Source organism: Diceros bicornis, chromosome 14 (assembly GCF_020826845.1).
Source record: "Diceros bicornis minor isolate mBicDic1 chromosome 14, mDicBic1.mat.cur, whole genome shotgun sequence".
In the NCBI taxonomy this organism is placed as follows: Eukaryota; Metazoa; Chordata; class Mammalia; order Perissodactyla; family Rhinocerotidae; genus Diceros; species Diceros bicornis.
The window spans coordinates 51333855-51355619 of NC_080753.1; the positions used below are offsets into that span (position 1 = coordinate 51333855).

The 21765-nt window shown below is 41.4% G+C and overlaps 1 long non-coding RNA gene across 1 annotated transcript; it reads left to right on the forward strand.

The window, feature by feature from the left end:
• Positions 1-3943: 3943 nt before the first annotated feature.
• LOC131414125 (uncharacterized) lies at positions 3944-8751 on the forward strand. Its single transcript, XR_009222130.1, has 3 exons — positions 3944-4326; positions 4853-5120; positions 7855-8751. It is a non-coding gene; the product is annotated as an uncharacterized LOC131414125 (long non-coding RNA).
• The last annotated feature ends 13014 nt before the right edge of the window (positions 8752-21765 follow it).

Here is a 21765-nt window from a genome sequence, read left to right on the forward strand (position 1 = left end):
AACAGCTAAACAGAGGCTACACGGGAATCAGATTTTCTAGATAACGCTACAGATGTACTAGACAGCCCAGAAGAGTTCTAACTGGGCATGCTACCATAAAAGTGGTTATTTCTATTTAAACTTAGGGGAAAAACTCAGTAACAAGAATCAGTGAATCCTGAGAGTCAGGAATCACTGCGTAGGGTACTTCTGGTTTGTATTTTTTAAAATCTTCCTCTACATGGTATATTCTTTTCCAACAAAATATTTTGAATTTTAAAAAAATACAAAGCAGAATCTAATGTCTACAGTTTGTGAAATAGACTCTACCTACAATTCACAGGGAGTTCAGAGGCAGGTGATTGATAGGTATTCAAGAGAGGTTCGTGGAGAAGGCAGTACATACCCTGAGTCTGGTGAGTTTTAGACAAGTAGAGGAGGGGACAAGGCTCTCAGACGGCCCACTAGTGTCCCGGGCAAGGGACATCCACTGAGCACTAAAGCAGGGCTCTGAGAGCACGTGCCTGCAATACCGCCACTCACACGGGCAGCTGACTAGCTTCTGTGGGACTCGATTTCCTCATCTGTAAAGTAAGGATAATAATGCCAACCTCGGTGTGTCGTTGCAAGGATAAAATGTAATACTTTCTATAAAGTGTTCCGCACAACAAAAGCACTCAATAGAGTGATTTTTATTATTACTAAGGGAAACTAAAGCCATGCTGGTAAGAGAGAGGACCAGAATAGAAAGTTTTGAAAACCACGCCAAGGAATTAAGGAAAACTAAGTGTGCAGGGTGGATTAGAGAGGCAAGGACTGGACTCCAGGAGGTCAGTCATGAGGCTGATGGGATGCAGGTGAGAAGTGGTATATTTCATTTCAAGAGCTGCTGTATCAAATTACCGCAAACTGGGTGGCTTAAAACAACAGTTATGTACTGTCTCACGGTTCTGGAGGCTAGAAGTCTGAAATCAAGGTGTCAGCAGGGCCCACTGCCTCCAGAGGCTTTAGGGAAGGGTCCGTTCCTTCCTCTTCCAGCTTCTGGTGGCTCCAGCATGCTTTGACTTGTGGCTACATCACTCCAAATGTCAAAGCCAGCATCTTCAAATCTCTCTCTGTTGTCTTCACATCCCCTCTTCCTCTCTGTGTCATCTATCAAGTCTCCCTCTGCCTCCCTTTTACAGGGAGACATGATTGCATTTAGTGCCCACCCAGATAATCCAACATAATCTCCTCATCTCAAAATCCTTACCTGATCACATCCTATGCCATTTAAGGCAATATTCACAGGTCTTTGAAGGTAAGCTATCTATCACAGCCCTGATATCTTTGGGGGACATTCTTCCGCCCACCACAGGTAGTAAGGACCTAGGCAGAGCAGATTATCTAACTGTCCTGGATCTCCCAACAGCCTGGATATTAACCCCTAGTGTGCTGGGTCCCAGGTGAGTGGCCAAGGGCTGGCACGGGGTGGGGGGAAGCACTCATCAGTAACTATTTGCCAAGTGAGATAGCTTTACCAGTACAACCTAACAGAATATAAGCCCTGAGTGTGGGATAGACAAGGCGAGAAAGAGCCAGCTATGAGAGACTTTTTACAGGCAAAATTGATAAGCCTAGTTATGACAGATGAAGCTCAACAGACACTGCATAGAAAGATCTCTATCAGTGAGAGAGAGGTAAGGGCTTGTTTTCCAAGTAATCCAAGGTTGAGGCTCCCAGGATGTTTTCTAGTGCATTCTGCACCCCAGTCCCTGATACCTCGCTGGACCAGCACAGGGCCCTGCCTGGGAAATGTTAATGAATTTACTTCTCAGTCTTCTGACCTGGAGAGGATGCTGGCCATGATGCTGCAAGCAACTGCAATGTGTCAGAACAGACTGTTTACCAAGCTCCCGCAAACATCGTTAAGCCCAGGAGACTGTTCTAAATTAGGAGAAAACAGGTTCTTTCAAGACAGTTGGTGCTCTTGCCAGAAACTACTAACAGAGGGTTGCTTTTCAGTGCCTTGTGAGCTGATTAGGAGGTTATGGGTCCTAATTAGCATATGAGGTTTATTCATCTGTAAACTTGCAAAAGGAAAGCTCTCTAGGGACTTTGAATCAGAAAGAACTGTTGTTCCTGTTGCCCTGGTTTAACAAGAAACGAGGACAATTTGCCTCTGTGTTTTTCCTGTTAGGCAGGTAAACTGGAAAGGAGATTATTTCTTGATGATCCTTTTCAAATATTTATTAGACATCAGTACAGGCTTCAGTGATCTAGCAAATCAGCTTCTAGTATTTTCAATGAGAAAATGATATGAATGCTCATTAAAAGTGCATAATTTGACCCAAAGACCAGGAAATTGAGAACTAAGGTCCGCAAAGCAACTTACACCCCATTCTTTGCATAGATGAGTCATCATGATGGGACTCTATCCTTGATCAGAAAAATCTCTGGTGAGTACTACAGAAAAAGAATTGCATATAAGTGCAACTTACACTTCTTGCAAAAATGGAGTTTGCTATAAACACGAGATAGGCATAACAGGTCGTGGTAAGGCCATGCCTCATTCCATCCATCCCCGGCCCCACATGATCAACGTGAATTTATTTATTTTTGTTGTTATGCAACTATGAAAAGAACACTCAAAATTCAGTGGACTCCCCACCAAAGAACAACCAAGTCCTGTTCTGTACAGACACCCACTAGATGTCACACAGCTTCAGAAAAACCACCTTTGCCTTCCAGGAGTTAACAATTTAACAATCCTCAACTTTTCATTGTCTAGGCAAAATTATTTCCATTTCATTACATTCATTTGTTACAGATGCTTACATTTGATTTCTCAAGAGAATAGGAATAAAAGACTGCAAAAATGCTTTGACCTATATTTTCTGAATCCCTATCTCTAGCCAATCCCAGACTTTCCCCCTCACAGCTGAACACTTCATTGGTTCTGTTTTTTTCTTTAAAAATGTGTAATAAACCCCAAGAATCAGGACTGTTTAATACTTAGCCAAACACTTTTATGAAATGCCCTAAGGTTAGACCAATTGCATGATTAACCAGCATCTCCATCTTCCTGCATTTAGACACCCCAGAACAGCCTTCACCTCCAAGTATCCTCACCCTCTACTCCTAGCAAAGCTTGCCTGACTGAACAGAAATCAGTCATTGGACAAAAGAGGTGCCGGTAAGAAGGCTCTTGGCCCTCATTTAGTTCCTTTTCACATTCCAAAAGAGGAACGTGGAACTGAGCCTGAGTCGACCAAAGCGAGAAACGAGAATGAGGCAGTGTAGCAGCCACGAGAAAGGGCCCTCGAATCTACCGCTGCCGGGAGTGCAATCGCCAAGGGCCCCAGCAGTTGTGCTCTGACATCCATTGCCACATTTGCCTGCGGGCCACGCTTCCCACGGCTGCTCCTGTGGCCACCAGGCACAGCAGAAATACTAAGGCAGTCCTGTGGGTGGGAAATGCAGGACTCTTCTGACAGGAAGCTTTGCCAAACTTTCCTTAGAACTGCACGGCAGTCTAAGTTCTACTCTACCTTCGTTTCTTCCTTCCCTGGGGTCAGACTTGCATCACAGTCTGATGGCTTTCCAAGCCTCTGCCGGCTTCCTCCCCATTTTCTTTCACAGGCATTTCCCCTAATAAATTTCTTGCACCTTTAACCTATCTTGGTGCCTGCTTCTCAGAGGTTGTGGACTAACATAAGTGGGGATCTGACAGGAGGAGCAGGGGGACGGGAAGACAGCAGCTCGGGGGAGTACGGTATTAGTTTAAAGGCCAAACTCACTTCCTGAGATGTGGGCCACAGCCTGAGACCTTAGCGAGGCTTCACGCAACGCTCGTAGCGACGGCGCTGAAACGTGCCCATTTGGCCAGGCTGGACTACATTTCCCAGAATTCCCTTTCCCCCTATGTTTGTGGTTAGGCCCGGCTACAAGGGATATTCTCTCGCCAGAGTGGGAAGGAGGCTTGGTGGCGGCAGCCGTTTGGTAGCGTGAGAGCACACGCCGCGATCTGCCCTCACTGACTGCCTTGAGGTGAAGCAGCAAGTTGGGCCTGCCGTTGCCCTCCCTTCACCCTGGAGCTGCCTTCAGTTTCTCTGCACCCTGGGCCGGGTGTATACTTGTTCAGCAACATGACACAGGACCTCAGCTTCTGCAGGATACCCTCATCAAGGTCAGGGGAGCAAAAAAGGTCGTGGGTTTCAGTCTGCCCACGTGGGGTTCCAGCTCCTGCTTGTGGGGTTCTAGCCTGCTCTCATGAGCTTTCCTTCGTGTCTGCGTATGGACTTCAGCGCTCCAACGTTAGTGGAGAAGACAGCATTGTGGAGACAGCCTAGCAGCTCCCATGATTATGTAAGCCAATTCCTAGTAATTCATATTTTTTTCAATCATATGTACATATACATACATGTATATAGTATTCGTGGTTAAACCCCTGAGTGATACACTCATTATGTGGCCTCTCCCCAGGTTACTTCAGGGCAGTGGTACACGTTAGGAACTGGAACAGGCGCTGAGGCTTCAAAGACTAGACAGTGCTAACGCTCTGCTCTGCTGCTTTGGGTCAGACCTGTTCATCAGCGACATACAGGAAGGTGGAACTGCCTCCTGAGGACAGGTGCATTCACGGCTCACCTGGCAGAGGGGGAAGATGAATGGTTTGGTTTTGTTTTTTAAGCTCAATTATATCTGGCTTTGTGCCCCCACCTCCCTGGCTGGGAGGACATCCAAAGCAGTAATTATTGGGACACATACTACCACCACCACCACTATCTCCCAGTGGTATAGAACAGGGATCGTGAAGGCTCACAGAAGTGGGGTGGGGCCTGGCCCTTCATCCAGGGTGGTTGCTCTCACTTCCCTCCCTCTTCTTTCCCAGGGCCAGCGTTGAGTCTGGTCCTCTATAGCTGCCACAGAGAAGCCCCTCAACATTCCAGTCTGCCTCAGCCTTCGTCCCAAGGCTCCAAAGCCAAGAAGTCCAATGATGATTTCCAGAGAGCCATATACTATGTCATTGGAGGTCCTGACCCCTTGAGGTGTGCATGCGGCGGCTACCATCTCCACTCACAGAACCTTCCATCCTCCAAGTTTCAGAGAACCCAGTTCTCCCTGGGTCCAGCTACTTCTGTACTCACTCATTATCTCCTGTAAGTTTCAATTATCCAAAATAACAGCCTATTTATTCCCCCCTGGGTTTAGAGAAACCCCAAGGGGATGTTACTTTCTACTTCTCTCATGATAAGTCTGTAAATATTTATTTCTTAAAAGATTTTAATCTCTGGGATTAAAAATCAAGACAACTTTGGGAGGAAGGATGGAGGTAGAAATTGGGGGGGTCACAAGGTGGGTTTCTGGGGTGCTGACAATGTGTTATTTCTTGATCTGGGTGATAATTATACAGATGAGTTCACTTTGTGATAATTCATTGAGCTGTACGTTTATGATTTGTATGCTTATCTCTGTGTGTTATACTTTAGTCTTTAAAAGTTTAAGAAAATCCACATGCCAACAAAAGTATACAATAAAAAAAATCTCTTTCCCACACTTGTTTGTCTCCCCCCCACCAGCTTACTGTCCCCAGGAGCTTTTAGGGAGCCCTATCTAGGAGCTCCAGTACCTTGTGAACTTGGGTAGTCATTAGTGCTATTCCCCTTCTTCTTCTGGGCACATCGTCCCATTGTATTTCCTGGCCCTCCTGTGGTTGAACTGGGTTGTGTGACTAGTTCTGGCCAGTGAGTCGTAAGTGGAAGTGATGTGTGTCAGTTCTGGGCCGGAGCATTCAGTTGCCTGTCTGACATCCTCTGGACTTCTCTTTCCTCCTGCCATAGTGACATGCAGTTTTGTTTTGTTTTTTGGTGAAGAAGATTCGCCCTGAGCTAACATCCGTTGGCAGTCTTCCTCTTTTTTTTGTTGTGTGAGGGAGATTAACCCTGAGCTAACATCTGTGCCCAGATTCCTCTACTTTGGAATCTACTTTGTATGTGGGATGCCGCCACAGCATGGCTGACGAGTGGAGTAAGTCCACGCCCAGGATCCGAACCTGCGAACCCGGGCCGCCAAAATGGAGTGCACGGAACTTTAACCCCTCGGCCATGGGACCAGCCCCCTGACATGTAGTTTTTAAATTAGTATTCTCCATCTGCCTTAGTCTCAGAGGGATTATGGCAAAGAGCCAATGTACAGTGGACATGGGCAAGAAATAAATATTTGATGTTTTAAGCCACTGAGATCTGGAGGTTGTTTGGTACTGCACAGAATCATAGTGAGACCTCCTGTTTTGTGTCTGTATCTCTGAAGAGTACACCAAGATAAGAAAGTTGAAGTAGAAACAGAAATATGGGGGGTGGATGTGAGTATAGTTAAAGTATCTGTTAAGATATTTTCAGCTCCAAGTATAGCAACCCAAATTGAAAATTGCTTACACAATAAAACTATTGCTTGTATAAGAGAGGTATGGTGATTCCAGGATTAGTTCGTTCAGCTGCTCAACTGTGTCATCAAAGACCCAGATTCTTTCCCCTCTGCCATCCTCAGTGTGTTGGCTCACTTCCCTTTTGGTGTAAGATAGATGGCTACAGCTGGTTCAGGTAATATTCTTTCTTTCTTTCTCTCTCTCTCTGTCACACATGCGCGCACACACACCCAGTGACAGATAAGGGACTATTCAACAAAACATTGAGAATGACAGAGGAAACAGATCAAGCATATTCAGGATATTATGATCATTTTAGCAATTCTGAGATGGTGATTTGAAGTCTCTTTTAATGGTCTGGTGTATTTGTTATTAGAGCTTTTAACACAACATAAAGTGTTCTTTTGTTGGGAGACCACAAAATCAAGTAGGACTTGTGACAGCCAAGTATAAAGAAAAGTGATAGAATGACATTTGCTATTTCTGAGTACCTTGATTTTGCCTGATGCTGAACTTTGTAGTCTCCAGCAGGTTACTTAACTTCTTCTCCTGCCTATAAAGGGATTAACAATTGTACTTTCATCACAGATCTGCTGTGAGACTTAAGTGAATTAATACATATAAAATACTTAAATACTTTCTGGCACATAGTAAATGCTATAGAACCAGTAGGTATTATCATTATAATAGGGTTTTGGGGAAAATTAAATGAGTTAATGCATGTAAAAGACTTAGAGTAATGCCTGACACGTAGTAAGCACTCAATAATCTTTGCTGTTACTACTGCTATTATTATTACAGCTTTAAATAAGAAGATTGAGGAAGTTAAGGAGTGTAAAAAGTATAAAGTTAATGCTTTAATAATGAATTTATCAGTATGAAATACCATTGTCATCTTCTTAATTATCATGATGAATAGTAAATTTTCACTGAATGCCTTTCTGTTTACTACAGAGTAACTGATCAATAAGAAGAGAAGTTATTATCCCAAATCTGCTGTAACGACTTTCTGAGAGACTTGAATTGTGCAGACCATCTATCTCTTTAAAACCTTCCTATAAAAGACAAATAAAACTGCCCAGGAAATATTTAATTGATGCTTATTGCCATCAGCATATTTCCTATTAATCAGATTTATAACACTGAATATTTATATTTTTTATGTGCTGTCTACAGAGTTTATAGTTCATTAGGGCATTTTATATAATGTTCCTTTTTTTAACAGATTTTGGAATAGTACCATTTGACTTTGTAGCTTTGAGGTTATACCAAGCATTATTTGGTGTCAAGCCCTGATATCTGTTGTTAATTTGTTAAGGCTCTGTGGCCCAGACGAAACTGAGGGAAGCAAGGAAATGAGCATTTATGAAGTGCTTCTATATGTTTTCCTGTAATGGTTACTTACATGTTATTTTATCTAATCCATGCCGCAACTCTGCTTTGTGGTGTTATTGTCTCCATCTTTCCAGGTGAGGAAACTCAGAGACAGCAGTGAACAGGCACCAGGAATTGGACAATGGCAGACCAGAGATCAGAGAACAAATGGGGTGATCCAGGTGACTAAGGGATGTCTTTTCTACCCAGCTGCCTTTTCGAGGATCACTACTCCCTGCTGTGCGTGAAAGGCTTGACATTTAGAAAACAGTTTCACAACTCCACACTTTATAAGACAGTCTCTAAAAACACACCGACAGGAACAAATGTGCATTTCCTGTATTTGAATGTGATTCTGAGTGGGCATATAATAAATGCTAGCTGGCATTGCTTACAGATGTAAAATTAATAATGGAGTTGGATCTGATTAGGAAAATAAAATCAAAGCTCTCAGTGTTCTCGTGGCTACAGCCCAGGAAGCCCAGGCTGAGAGTCCTACACTGACTTAGGCCAACTTGAAAAAAGATGGTCTGCCATCTCGTCACCAAAGAAGCATTCATTAACCAAGTAAAGTAACTAAAAATAGTACATTGTCATTTAGGGAATAAACTAGTACAACGAATAAAGAAAAACAAAAACATTTTCTGAGCACTTTGATGTGCCAGACATTGCACTAGGCCCCCGTGTTCTAAGATTGAGATCCATTGTCTTGTGGAGCATTGGGGTGGAAAGCGGTGGTGAGCAGGTAACACTATGAAATGGGCTCTTATGGTGGGAAGGGCTATACTTCATTTTAATTTTGTTGTTGTTTCATTTTAACTTTTTATTTTGAAATAATTTGAGACTTGAAGAGAATTTCAAAAATAGTACAGAGAGTTCACATATACCCTTGACCTTGTTGCTCTGATGTTAACAAATTATAAAACTATGGTACACTGTCAAAACCAGGAAATTAACATTAGTACGATACTGTTAAATAAACAACAAACCTATTCCAGTTTCACTTGCTTTTCTGTAAAAAATCAAAACATAACAGGGACAAAAACTTGAAGAGAATATATAAAAATGAAAATTTTGTGTGTTGTTTGAAATGGTCAGTATTATGCACTGATTTTTCTTTCCGTGAAAAATTGTCTTTAATAATTTTATTATATTGTTCAATTTTTTTAAAAAAAACTTAAATTACCAGCATTCTTCTCTTTTCTACTCAGTAAGCTTTAAGTAGGCACTTTCCCAGGAAAATAGGGTTGCCAAATTTAGCAAAAATTAATACAGGATACATAGTTAAATTTGAATTTCAAATATGCAATGAATAATATTTTTAGTATTAATATGTCCCATGCAATATTTGGGACATGTTTGTTTATTTATTTATTTATTTATAAATAAATGGTGAGGAAGATCAGCCCTGAGCTAACATCTGATGCCAATCCTCCTCTTTTTGCTGAGGAGGACTGGCCCTGGGCTAACATCCGTGCCCATCTTCCTCTGCTTTATGTGGGACACCGCCACAGTATGGCTTAACAAGCGATGCGTCGGTGCGCGCCTGGGATCCAAACCGGTCAACCCCGGGCCGCCGCAGCAGGGCACGGGCACTTAACCACTTGTGCCACTGGGCCGGCCCCAGGACGTGTTTATATTAAAACATTATTTTTGTTTCTCTGAAATTCAAATTTAACTGGGCTTTCTGTATTTTATCTGGCAACCCTACAGGAAAGAACACAAATATGGAGAGTAGAGCTTAGTGTACTGCACCTGGGGTTCCTGTGTCATGGGAAGGGAGATGGCAGAGTGTCTTCAGGTAAGAAGATGCAAAAATTATTTTTCCAACAATCTTACCGTGCTCTGCTAAAGGGAAAATATCTGTATCGGAGGATAGAAAGAGGCTGCAGGGAAAGGAAACCTATTAACTATTTCAGAAGATATTTAACATAGCTATTACCTTGGCCTGAGCCACCTCAACCAGAGCTGGTATTGGCGGAGGGGTATGAAAGGGTAAGATGGGGGTGAATGGGGAGGTGTATGGGGGGCCAGGTTAAGCATGGGGGCCTGGGAGTGCAAGGGGAGAAGCAAATGCCCTCAGTACCAAACCAGGGTAAAGAGACCTGCCTTCTCCCCAGATTGGCCTTAAAAGAAAATTGTGGGCCCATTTGGGTTCTAATAAAACTGAAAATATGCCAGTCCAGGCCAGTGCCAATTTTCTATTACTGCCTCCAGGACCAAGCTATAGTCCTAAACAGACTACTCAAGATCTATTTCCATTGAGCTCACTTCAGTGCCTAGTTCCAATATAAAATTTCTGAAATCCAAAACAATAATTTAGGAAACACCATAAAAAGCACCCTGAGGCTTCAACCAATGAAAATCCCGTAATCTGACAGGTTAACGTTGCATGGCAAATGTTGGCTGCCGCCTTGCTTAAACTATCTCAACAGCAATGTGCAGTCTCTGCGCTCCTGCCCAGCCCCGGCACTGCACTGCCTCCATCCTGGGTGAGAGCAGCAGGTCACGCTCAGAAATTCACCAGGGTGCCCTTACAGGCCCCTTTAGTTACCACACGGAAGCTGCCGCTACCACCCGAGAAATGCCCATCATCTGAGCACCATCCTCTTCCAGGGTATTTTTAATTTCAAATAAATTTCCTCAGTGTGCTGCGGCTTTTCATTTCTCTTTATAAATCCTCTCTGTTTTGCCACCTGCTTCTGCTACTTCCCTTGGAAGCCCTAACTTGTAAGTGATTTGCTCCCACCATGTATGAACATGCATTGACATCTAACCCTCAGTATAGTCCTTGAAAGTTACTCCTACTGCTTAGAGGCTCCAGAGGCTTTGTGGATAGGAGAAACAAGGTAGGATCTTGAGGCAGAAAATCTGGACTCAAGTACTAGCTTTCTCCCTTACTACCTATGTGACCATGGACAACTTAGTCTGTTAAAACAGATACAATTCCTCTTGTTTATCTCATAGCTTTGTTACATGGAAGAAATGGAAGGAAATAAGAGTGGTGTGCTAATGATAGCAAACATTTCTCAGTATTCATTATGTGCTAGGCACCGAGGTTTAGGTGCTTCTCTCATTGAATTCTCACAGTAACTTCACAGGGTAAATATTATTATTCTCATTTTGCAGATGTCTATACTGAGGCACAGATTGTTTAAGTATCCTGCCAGAACATCATACCAATAGTAAATGGTGGCCTCGGGATTTGAACCCAGCCCATCAGGCAGCCAAGCCTACTCACTTACCGCTATGCTGAGCTACTTCCCGGTATGATTAATGTGTTAAAGTCATTGTTAGAAATTGAGGATAAAGATGCTCCTACCCTGGACTCACTGGGGTAGAAGTCAGTGCCGTCATCATGGGCTCTCTCCTGCAGCCCTTTCCTTCTGTACCCTTAGCTGTAGATCCCTTTGTGACACTGATTTGGAGGAATCAGAACTGCTCACTACTTAAAAGGTCTTTTCTGTGTCTACCTGCTATGTTTCAGGGGACGTGAGGGGACTAGTGAGGTGTGCCATAACAGAGTCCTTCTTTTCTAAGACAGATAACAGAGCAGAAACAACTGTGACGTTTATGGCTGTGAATCTTCGGACATGCCACTGGTAGCTGGGTGTAGTGTGGGATTTCTCAAATGTCAGTCAAGTATAGACACGTTTTTAAGGAAAAGCGTTCTGTGAATCATGAAGACCACTTGCGTGGATGCCCATTTGAGAAATGCCGATGTGTACTAGAGAAAGCAATGTAGAACCTGAAATTAGGAAATCCAGGTTCTCATCCTGCCATCACCACTACCCAGCCAGGTCATTATTGTTGCCTCAGCTGTAAAATGAGAGAAGCCAGGGGCGACAAATCCAAATGGGGCAGGCAGGTGACCTAAATGAATGCCCGACCTGGTGAAAGGCAACAGTGAGCAGCAACTCGGCCTTGATTCACTGTGGTCATGAGGGATTGCCGGCGCAGTCTCTCCTCACATTCTGAGTTTTTAAGACGAGCCGATGTTCATGTCTTTATGCAAAAATCTATTGATTCTAAATGTTGTATACGAATACAGAGCAATGTTTAAAGCACTGGGAGAACCACAACAAAAAACACCTCTGCGAGCCAGAGCCGTGGTTCGAAACCACCTGGCTGAGACTCGGAACAAGATCAAGAGTTTTCAAACAGCTTCCACCAGAGGCCACAGAGCTTTTGTGAAGTCTGTGGAGGTCAGGAGAGGCCAGCTCTTCCCCTGTTTCAGCCAGAACAGCTCTGTCTGCTTTTCTAGTGACATTCCACCAATTTGTTTCAAATGTTTCCATTGCTAATGACTGGAACAGTTGATTTTAAGGGCACTTTCTGCTCTAAGATGCACGTGTCTGCAACTCTAGTGGTAGGGGTAGATAGAAGTCTTTATGGTGTGCTTTTTAAAAAAGAAACTATTCAGCAGGTCCAGGGGCTAGAGCAAGGAGGTGTCTTGCATACTGCTTATGCTTCTGCACTCACTGTTTTGGTGGGCTCGATTTTACTAGGCACTTCTCCTGAACCTTTGCATTTCATTAAAACTGAAGCATGAAATCGCAGTTCTAGAAATAAAAGCCTAGCTCTAAAGAAATATCGAGTTCAACCACCAACCTGTTTCAGTCCCACTCAAGTTCTCTGAGCTTATTTAGCAGCAAATGGTGGTGGTGGTACTTTCCTAACATGGCTCTCTAAGAGGCGATTAGTCTCAATGCCATCTCCCCCTGCTTATAAAGCTCTTTTTAGACCTTTCGCTGCCCATGTGTTTATTCTGTGGAGAAAGAGGCTGTCATGTTCAGGAGTGCGTGCAGCAGAGAAGATAGAAGTGATACAGTAATACAAGAGTTTGCAAGCCTCTCCTGGGAACGTGTGAGGGAGTTTTTGCTGCATTCACACAGTTGAAAGGATGTAGAGTGTTGACAATCCTGGCAGACCCAACAGATAAAAACTGCCGCTTGGATATGGCAGGGAACCCGTGTGAGTGTGTGTGTGTGCTCGCGCACGCGCGTGTTACAGACTTGTCTAGCATCATTCTCTCAGTGATAATTCAAGTGGTTCTACAGTTATTTTACCACATCATTAAACCCCTAACCTAAGGGGGGAAGATTATTTATAATAGTCTAAGGAATCCAAAGTGAATGGAAGAATAAAAATGAAAGAAAGAAATACAAAGATATGAGCAGGAAAATCTCTTGAACCTTGCAATGCGATTAGCATAAAGTTTCTCAAAGGGAAATAGTTGGTAGATCCATCATAGAAAGTGATGTAAAGCTGAGATAAAACTATCCCCCAGCATTGCATTTAAAAAAGGCTTTATGTTGAGAGAGCGGGAGAGGAAAGTAAAGGACTATGTGATGTTTTCCCAAACCTGCATATGCCACTAACCCTCATCCCTACAAATCTGGAAACTTCCATCAGTGAGATTTCCAGGACTCGCTTCACTTCCCACAACACTGCATCCTCCTCTTGAGGGGGAAGATGTGTTGACTCCCTGTATCTTCTTTCAGTTTGGTCCAGTTGACACCATCCCAGCACTGGTCTAGTATTCTTCCATACTTGAGTGTCTTTCTATCTGTTTGGCTAAGTGAAGTCTACAAGCCTGTGGTGGCACAGATATGACCAGCTTCCCTGGAGGTCTGGCTAGATCATGTTCTTTTTTCAGAGGAGCTCATATGGATTGGGGAATAGAAACATTACAATCATGTCTTTGATAATTTTCTGTACAGAAATCCTCTCCCACACTGTGCTACACTTTTCACTCTCAAAGGCTTTGAGACTCTGTTGTGCTTCTAAATGAGATCGATGACATGACCTTTCTTTGCTTTTGATGCAAACCCATAATTATAGGTGGTTTACAAAGCAGGATGTACGCCTCTCTTTTCTGTCCTGTCTGTTAGGGATGACACAAAGGCAGCACTTGTAATAAGTGCACTATTAGTGTGTCATGAACTAGAGTTCAAATGTAAGAAACATCAGTGGCAGCTCTAACTCAACCCTCATCTTTTCTGAGTTCCTGGACACATGGATCTTAAATGTAAGCCCAAGCACAGAAGTTGCTGAGAAAAACTCTGTTATTTAGATGTTCGTTGACAGGCCCTGTATATTAGATATTCTTTTGCGATTTCACACAAATTGATGTTTTGACAGGTGCCATTTTATTTAGTTGGCAGGACTTATTCTACTATTTTTCTCTTCAGCCCTCTCTGAATTTCCTCTACAAAGTATAAATACCAAGCTGGTATAATAGGTAGGTTTGTTGGCCAGAAGTGATCATCAAAAGACAAAATTAACCAGTTCTAGAAAAGACCCCAGCAGTTCTTATACAAGCTATTTCGTGGTACTTTATTTTATACGGTGGTTTAAATTTAGTTTAATTAATTCTTTTTCTGTTCTCTGGTGACTTATTGATTCCTGGGCCTTGAATGGAAATTCAAATAAATACTTGACAAAGTAGATTGGATGACCGTGTCGTGTTACTAGAAGGGAATCCTCCATCCTCTCTATAATAGCTCTGTGGGCTTCTATGAAGAGTTATTTAGTAGCCTCTCTGGAGAATCACAACACTCACTCTCTCCTTGGCTATAATACCCTGAAGAGAATTCTGTTTCCTTCTTGTTGTTCATATAAGGAGATGAGTTTCATGGAAGACCATAGTTATTTGGACAATTCTTGGCCTCCTCACTTGATTTGAGACAAAAGGAATAGATGCATTTCATCAGTAACATCTCCAGAGACTAAGATTTTCTGAGTTTCCTTTCTGAGAGTTTAGAGAACATAGTGCCTCCAGTCCCCACTTTTTAAAGCTTTTCTTTTGCGAGAGGGTGCTGCCGTTTGCATTCTGCCACTTAAGTGCTTAATTTCTGTACTGGAATCTGGGCCCTGAATTCCTAAGCTAGAATGCACCACCTATGCCCCCATTTGCTCTCATAATCTTAAGGATGTTGGGATATGTTATGCCTGTGGAACTTGATGGACTTTAAATCTCTCAGAACGTGTGCTTTTTTTATATATTTTCCCCTATAAGCAGACCTCAACCTTTGCTTAAGTTCCTTTGACATGGAATGTGAAACCTGTCTGCATTCTGTCCTTCTCCCCTGATTAATTCACTCAGATCTGGGAGTTGTTCTTCAATTGAGGGCATACATAACTCCCTCTCCCTGAGAAACCATTGTATACCCTCCTTACAAGTCTCTCTCAGTCTTCCCTAGGAACTGCTAGTGAAAGAATTAGAGGAACTTGATAATGTTAACAGTCTCTGTGTCTGGAAAGGCAGGAAAGCCACCAGAGAAAGAGCTCATCTTCACAGGATGCGGCACATAGACAGTGGTGTGCTGTCCAGACCCCCTCCCATGAAGGAAGTCAGGGCTTCCTCAGCTGTGGAGAACCCCCTTGACGAAGGTCGCTCTCCTTCCCACATGCCTCCACTGGTTAATGTGGGAGTATGAAGGCCAGACCATCTCAGCCCAGCTTGGGACGGTTCTGAAGGTCCATTCCAGCTCCAGCCCTCCCAGTAGGCTGAGCCTGCTGTGAGGCCTGCGTCACAGTCAGCTTTTCCCTCGGCCCACACCTGCTTCCTTCCACAGATGCTGATCCCGGGGGCAGTTCCTAATATACACTACACTCCAGGGAACCCAGTCTGTGACGTACCGTGATGTTATTATTCGGACAAAGCAAAGGACATCATCGTGGAATTCTGTCATCATCAGATGCTAGTCTGTTATCACTAACCACAATTCTAACTAGACCCTCTGATAAGGAGACAACACTGAGACAAAATTGGACTAAGAATAAGTTAGCTGTGAAGGAGGAAAATCTGTAGTTTTTACCTCATTAACAATGGTGTCAGTGGCATCAAATTGCCGGGCATTTCATTTCTGTTACTTTATTTAACTTTCACAAAAATTCTATGAAGTAGGTATTATCCTCATTTTGTGACTAAGGCAACGGACTTGGAGATGTGAAATAACTTGACTAGACCACAAGACAAAAATGGATCTGAAACTCCAATTTTCTGACTCCAAACCCCTGAGTCTACCATTATCATCCTTGCCTGAAATGTCCCTCCTTCAACCCCCTCCTACTCCTTTGCTGTCCAGTAACATCCTGCTGTACTCAACATATAGTTAACTCAAATAATGCCTTACATGTATAAATTTTGAAAACTGGGCCTTGCCTAAGAAATATATTGCTCTCAAATAAAGCTATATGCTACTGTACTAGTGTAAAGTGTATTTCATAGTTTAAGACAGTATCTAATTAAAGTACTTAATGAACCTCTCTGTATGACATGGAGGTCTAATCTGGTTGCATCCTTTAAAACCCGTTGAATAGAGCGGAGGAAGCTCTAACAGGTTTTTATTCTGTCTCTATGTCACTTCTGTTTTCTAGTATTAACCAACAAACTATGTATGAGGGTAGGTCGGCATACTTGTCTTCAGAACTGTTTTGCAAAACTGCAACTCAGTTTTTTGACCCCTGCTAGTAGATGTCCTTAACCCCATGGCATTTTATATACCTACCTCACCTCTGGCTCCCCCTTTGTACCGTTATTATTGCTTTGTTGAATTTCCTTCATTATTTAAGTGTTTGTTTCAAATTTTAATGTGCTATATAGTTCTTCTCAGCTGTTTTAAATCCTTTTTAGAAAGTCAGTTCCATGTTCTTCATAATTTAACTTCATCTGTTTCCTGGTCTCCTCTCTGGTATGAATGGTACTAGAGTAGTAACTTCTCAATCTAGAAACTGTACAGATATCTGAGTCAACATGCTATAGGAATACTATATATGCTTCTACTACACATCTGTTAATATTAAGGAGGCAGTGTTACACAGCAGAATAAGCCTAGGATTTAGAGTCAAACAGACATGAATTCAAACCCCAGCCCCACCGATAATGTGGCTTTGGCATATTAACTTTTGTGCCCACTAACCTCTCTGTGCCTATAATCATGCTTAACTTAAAAATGTTGGGTAGACTAGAAATAATGCATGTGAAGCACCAGAAGGTATTTAATAAATGAGTCTATCGTTATTTTCACTGGATTGCAAGCCCCTTGAGGGCAGAGATGGAGCTAATTCAATTCTGGCCTCTAGAATAGTGCCTGAGTGTTCAGTGCTCTCTAAAGTGGTGATGCATGACTGAACAGATGGGACTCATCTCATGGTGGAGTGGGAAGCATGATGGATTCTAAGCTTTGTTGGGTGTCTGTTTCTTCAAGGGTAAAATGAGGCGGTCTAACTGGATCATCTCTATGATCCTTTCTAGCTTTAAATTTCAGTGATTTTGTAGATATGACAAAGGTTTAGTCCCAGAGATGGGCAGGACAGATCAGAGATACCTCTGTTTCCTCTCTCTCTCTTCTCTCTCTCTCTCTCCTTCTTCACAGAATGGCAGCTGTACTGAACTTGACTTTCCCTAGTGCTCTCCCTGACCCAGCTCTGCAGGAGCGGGAAAGAAGGCTCCCAGGAGTCAACAATAGAGCTTCACCCTCTATCCCAACACCTTTCAGTCAGACTACCTGGTTCCTTAGGTCATCTTGGAGGCACAAAGGGACAGAGGCCCTAACACCAGCCAGAACTTTACTTATTATTCTGGCTGAATTTACTAGCCCAAAGAAAACCTGGAAAACACCGAAAGCTTAGGAAGCATCAAAAAGGAGGAATGCTCCTCTCATCTGAGTAAAGATGATTAACTTTGAAGATAAGATTTTGTCCATTCTAGAATCACAAATATTTTCAGATTTTTGTTTTGTCCTAGCTAAATTCCTATACTGGTAAAACTAGTAACTTCTGGTTGGGGAATATGGATATAAAAGGCTTAAGAGTTAGACAGACTTTGAGTACACAGGTATTCACTCTACAATTCCTTCCTAGTTGTCTGTATCTTGAAATTTTTGAGGCCTAGCTCTATATCTTGCAATCTGTTTGACTTCAGATAGGTTAATTACCTTCTCTAAGCTTTGATTTTTCTCATCTTTTAAAGAGGAGAGTAGGGGTAATAAAATATATCTTAGAGAATTGTGAGACATATGTAAAGTGTCTAGCATATAAACATGTAAGGAAAAATGTAATAGAAATTATTCCTAATCATAGCAGGCTAGACCACAGTGAAATGGTCGATACAATACAAACATCCTGTCTCTGGCAATGTCTTAGGATATCCCTACCTCCCCCCACCCCGCTACACTTCCAAGAGCTCTCAGCCATTGGAAAAGGTGAGAGTACACGGGGACAACACAGCAGGGCACTGAAATTGCCTCATGGCAGAGTCTGAGAGACTTCTAATTCGTTATTCAGCTTTCTGGATTTGTTTTTCTTTTGTCACTTAGTTGCTCTAAGTTTTGCTCTGCCAGATTATTTCCAGTGAATCACTCCCAACTGAGGTCATCTGGCAGACTGCCCACTGGTGTAAGGATATAACTGATCAACAGTGAGTGTTGGGGCTGGACTACAACTACGCCAAGATTAAAGTGCCTTATTTTTAGATTCCTAAAAGGGCCCCTAAAGAATGCTTTCTTACAATGAAGCAAATTCCTTGTTTTAATTAATTGGCTCATTAATGTGCTCCCAAAAGATGTAATGACAAATATCAAGGACATTGAACCCCATTGTTTTAACTGGCCCAGCAGACTTGGCCTATTTTGTCAACTTATCCATCAGATAAGTCCTTCTTTCACAGTCTTCAAATTAAAACCCCAGTTTAAGTCAAGTCTTAAGCCATTGTTTGCCCAACACTCTGCTTTTTATCTTGTGTGACTTATATTTCATATGCCTATATAGCTTAACACTAACTATGCCAGGTATTGAACTAAAAACTTGACATGTTAATTCATGCAACATCCCTAGAAGTTAGTTTCTATTATTTTCCCCACTTAACAAATGAGGAATCTGTTCTTAACCCAAGTAGATGCAACTTAAGAGGCACAGTTGGGATTTGAATCCAGGTCTGTCTAACACCACAGCCCAAGGTTGTAAATTTTGTAAGGCTTCCTAACCTTTTTTGAGACTGTCTCTTTGGTAGTCTCATGAAACTTACGGATCCCTTCTCAGAATAATGTTTTTAAATTTAAAAAAAAGAGAGAAAGAAAGATTTAAAAGGAAACTAGTCATATTGAAATATAGTTATCAAAATGTTTTAAAAATAAATTTATCATATAGTAATTTTATTAGCACATTAAATAGCAAAATCTAGTGGCAGGTCTAATAACTACTTAAATTTTGAAATGATTGTGGGTGTAAACAATGTTTTGAGATAGCTGCAACAATCATAATGTGATATAAAAATATCTGTAATTTCTGTTGGTGACAGGCGCTCCAAAAACTACTGAGGATTGTTCCTCATAACTGAAAGAAATGCTGAATTTTTCCTTAGATGTTAGTGAAAATAAAGATGTAATTTTTTCTCAACCTAGTTTGTGGGCCCCCTGAAATCTCTCCATAGACCCCATAGGAGTCTGTGGAGTCCAAGTTAGGAACTCTTAGAAATAGACTCTTAAAAATAATTTAACACCTTTGTCTCTGCATTATCTTCCATTTTTGTATACACATTTATTAAGTGCCAGTATATGCTAGGCATTGTGCTAAGTACTGGGTATACAAGGTTTGAATAAAACTATGTGCCTACCCTCATTGCCTACTAACAGAATCAAATGTATAAGCTGATGATATACATTACAATATACTACCAAGATATAAACAAATTATTGTGGAAGTGCTTGTTTGTGATTTGTAAGTATAAACTATAATCTGTACACTCCTCTGGCTAAGTATTCTGAAATAGATTTCTACAGTTTTATCATTTTTCTCTCTTCTTTCATTTCTCGTAAGTGCCTTCCACCATGCATCCATGATAAATTTGAGGGTTTTCCAATTAGTTGCTCTATTAGTCAGAGTCTGGTTATCTAAAATACAGATGATATTTAATGCAGGGAATTGGTCACGCAGATGATAGACTGAGAAGACAATAGGCAATAGTCAGGCAACTGAGAGAATAGAGATAGAACCCCTTAAGCCTGGGTTGGCTAGAGGAGCAAAGGGAGAAAGTCATGTTTCCAGAGCCCAGAGGCTGGGATAGCCCACTGGAAGTTGGAACCATAGTGGGACAGCATTCAGCAGGTATTGGAGCCACAGAAAATGCACAACCATGGCAGAGAGAGGAGAAGAAATGCCTTGGCTTTTTCCTTCTTCCTAGCCTGCAGTCTCCCACCGGTGACTCTGATTAAACAAACTCAGCCAGAAGACGGCTGACGTGAGAGCCTGAGAAGCGCAGGCCATGAGAGTCAGCCTCTTACTGTAGAGGTGAAAGCTAGGGCACAGCAAGAGATGGATCCAAAGGCAAACATGCCCAGGACCAGCAAGTTACCTTCCTTCTTGACATGCAGTACTACTTCCTGTCCCTTCTCCTGGGTACGTGACTTTTGTTGAATTGTCTCAGACCTACATTCGGTTGCCTCCAGAACTGTTAGCAAACATCAGACTGTGTCTCTTCTTCTTTGAGTCTATAAGAGGATTTCTCAAACCTGCCAGTGCCTGTGAATCTTTGTTTTGCTTCCGAACCTTAGATACTACCACATTTTTTGAATATCTGAAATAAACCCACTATGGGACAAAGTTCCCTTATGTTCTATACCCCAAAGCACGCATTCTCAACAGGGGTTATATCACTCCCAAGAGGGCAAAAATTGGTTCTTGGAGGCAGGCAGAGGAATGGGTGAAAAAAACTTAAACTTTACAATGGTTTGGAACCCTCCAAAGCTCAATCCTACCTGACAACACCTTATTCCTTAGTATTGATTTCTCTTGTCAGAGAGAAATTTGATTTAATTTTAAATTTTAAGTAACTTCATTTTACCCCTCAGGGGGCAATTATAACACAAAAAAAAGATAGAGAAATATTGCCTCAAAGGATGAAGAGTGCTTTCTTAACTTTCATTTCTCTGACACATTCTTATGCCAGCAGAATTTTTTTCACTTCACTTCTAAAGCTTTCTTCATGGGTTATTCTTTTCATCCTGCTTAGAAACTCTTCTCCACAACTAGAGCGATAAAAATCAATTTTAGTGGATTTAACCAAAAAAATTTTTTTTATTAATGTTATTAGGATCTTAAGAAATTTTCCAAGTTACAACAAAAGAAGTTAAAAGCAACTAGAAAGAATGATTTGATAAAGAAAAACAACAGAAATTTATGAAAATAACAAACAAATACCAGATAAATCCAAAAGCTAATTCTTTGAAAGGAATGACAAAATAGGTAAACACTTCTAAAACCATAGATAAAGGAGAAATTAAACATAATTATAAGTGAATACTATATGCAACTCTATGGCAAACATTTTAAAATCTAGAAGAAAAGAATGATTTTCTAGCAAAATTAAGATTAGAAGACTCAATTAAAAGAAGAAAGCGTGAACAAACCAGTCACCATAACATATGTTGGAAGGTAATTAGAATCTACCACTGGACAAAATACTAGAACCAGATGGCTTCATAGCTGAGCTTTATCTAACCTCTTAAAAACAAATTATCCCAATGTTATTTAAAATATTTCAGTCACTGGGAAAAGATGAAACCCCCTCCAATTTATTTTATGAATACTGCATAACTTTTATACCAAAATCAAAAAATCGTTACAAAAAATAAAATTTTGGATCAATCTCATATGTGTATAGAAATGTATAAATTCTTCATAAAACCTTAACAAATAAAATCCAGCAACATGTCAAAGGAACAATACATTATAAAAAAGCAGAACTAATTTAAAAAAATAAAGCAGTACTTATTGTGAAAGTGTGCATGAATATCAGAAAGTCTATTAATATAATGAGCAAATTAAAGGGAAAAAGCAGGTGCTTAAAGGTGTTTTGATGAAACATCACTTAACCTTGATAAAAAATAGAAATAGAAGGAAATAACAAATATAATAAAGACTAACAAAAAATAAAACGGAATACTTTCCTAAATGCTAAAACACTATAACCATTTCTGTTAAAATCTGAAACTAGACTGCTA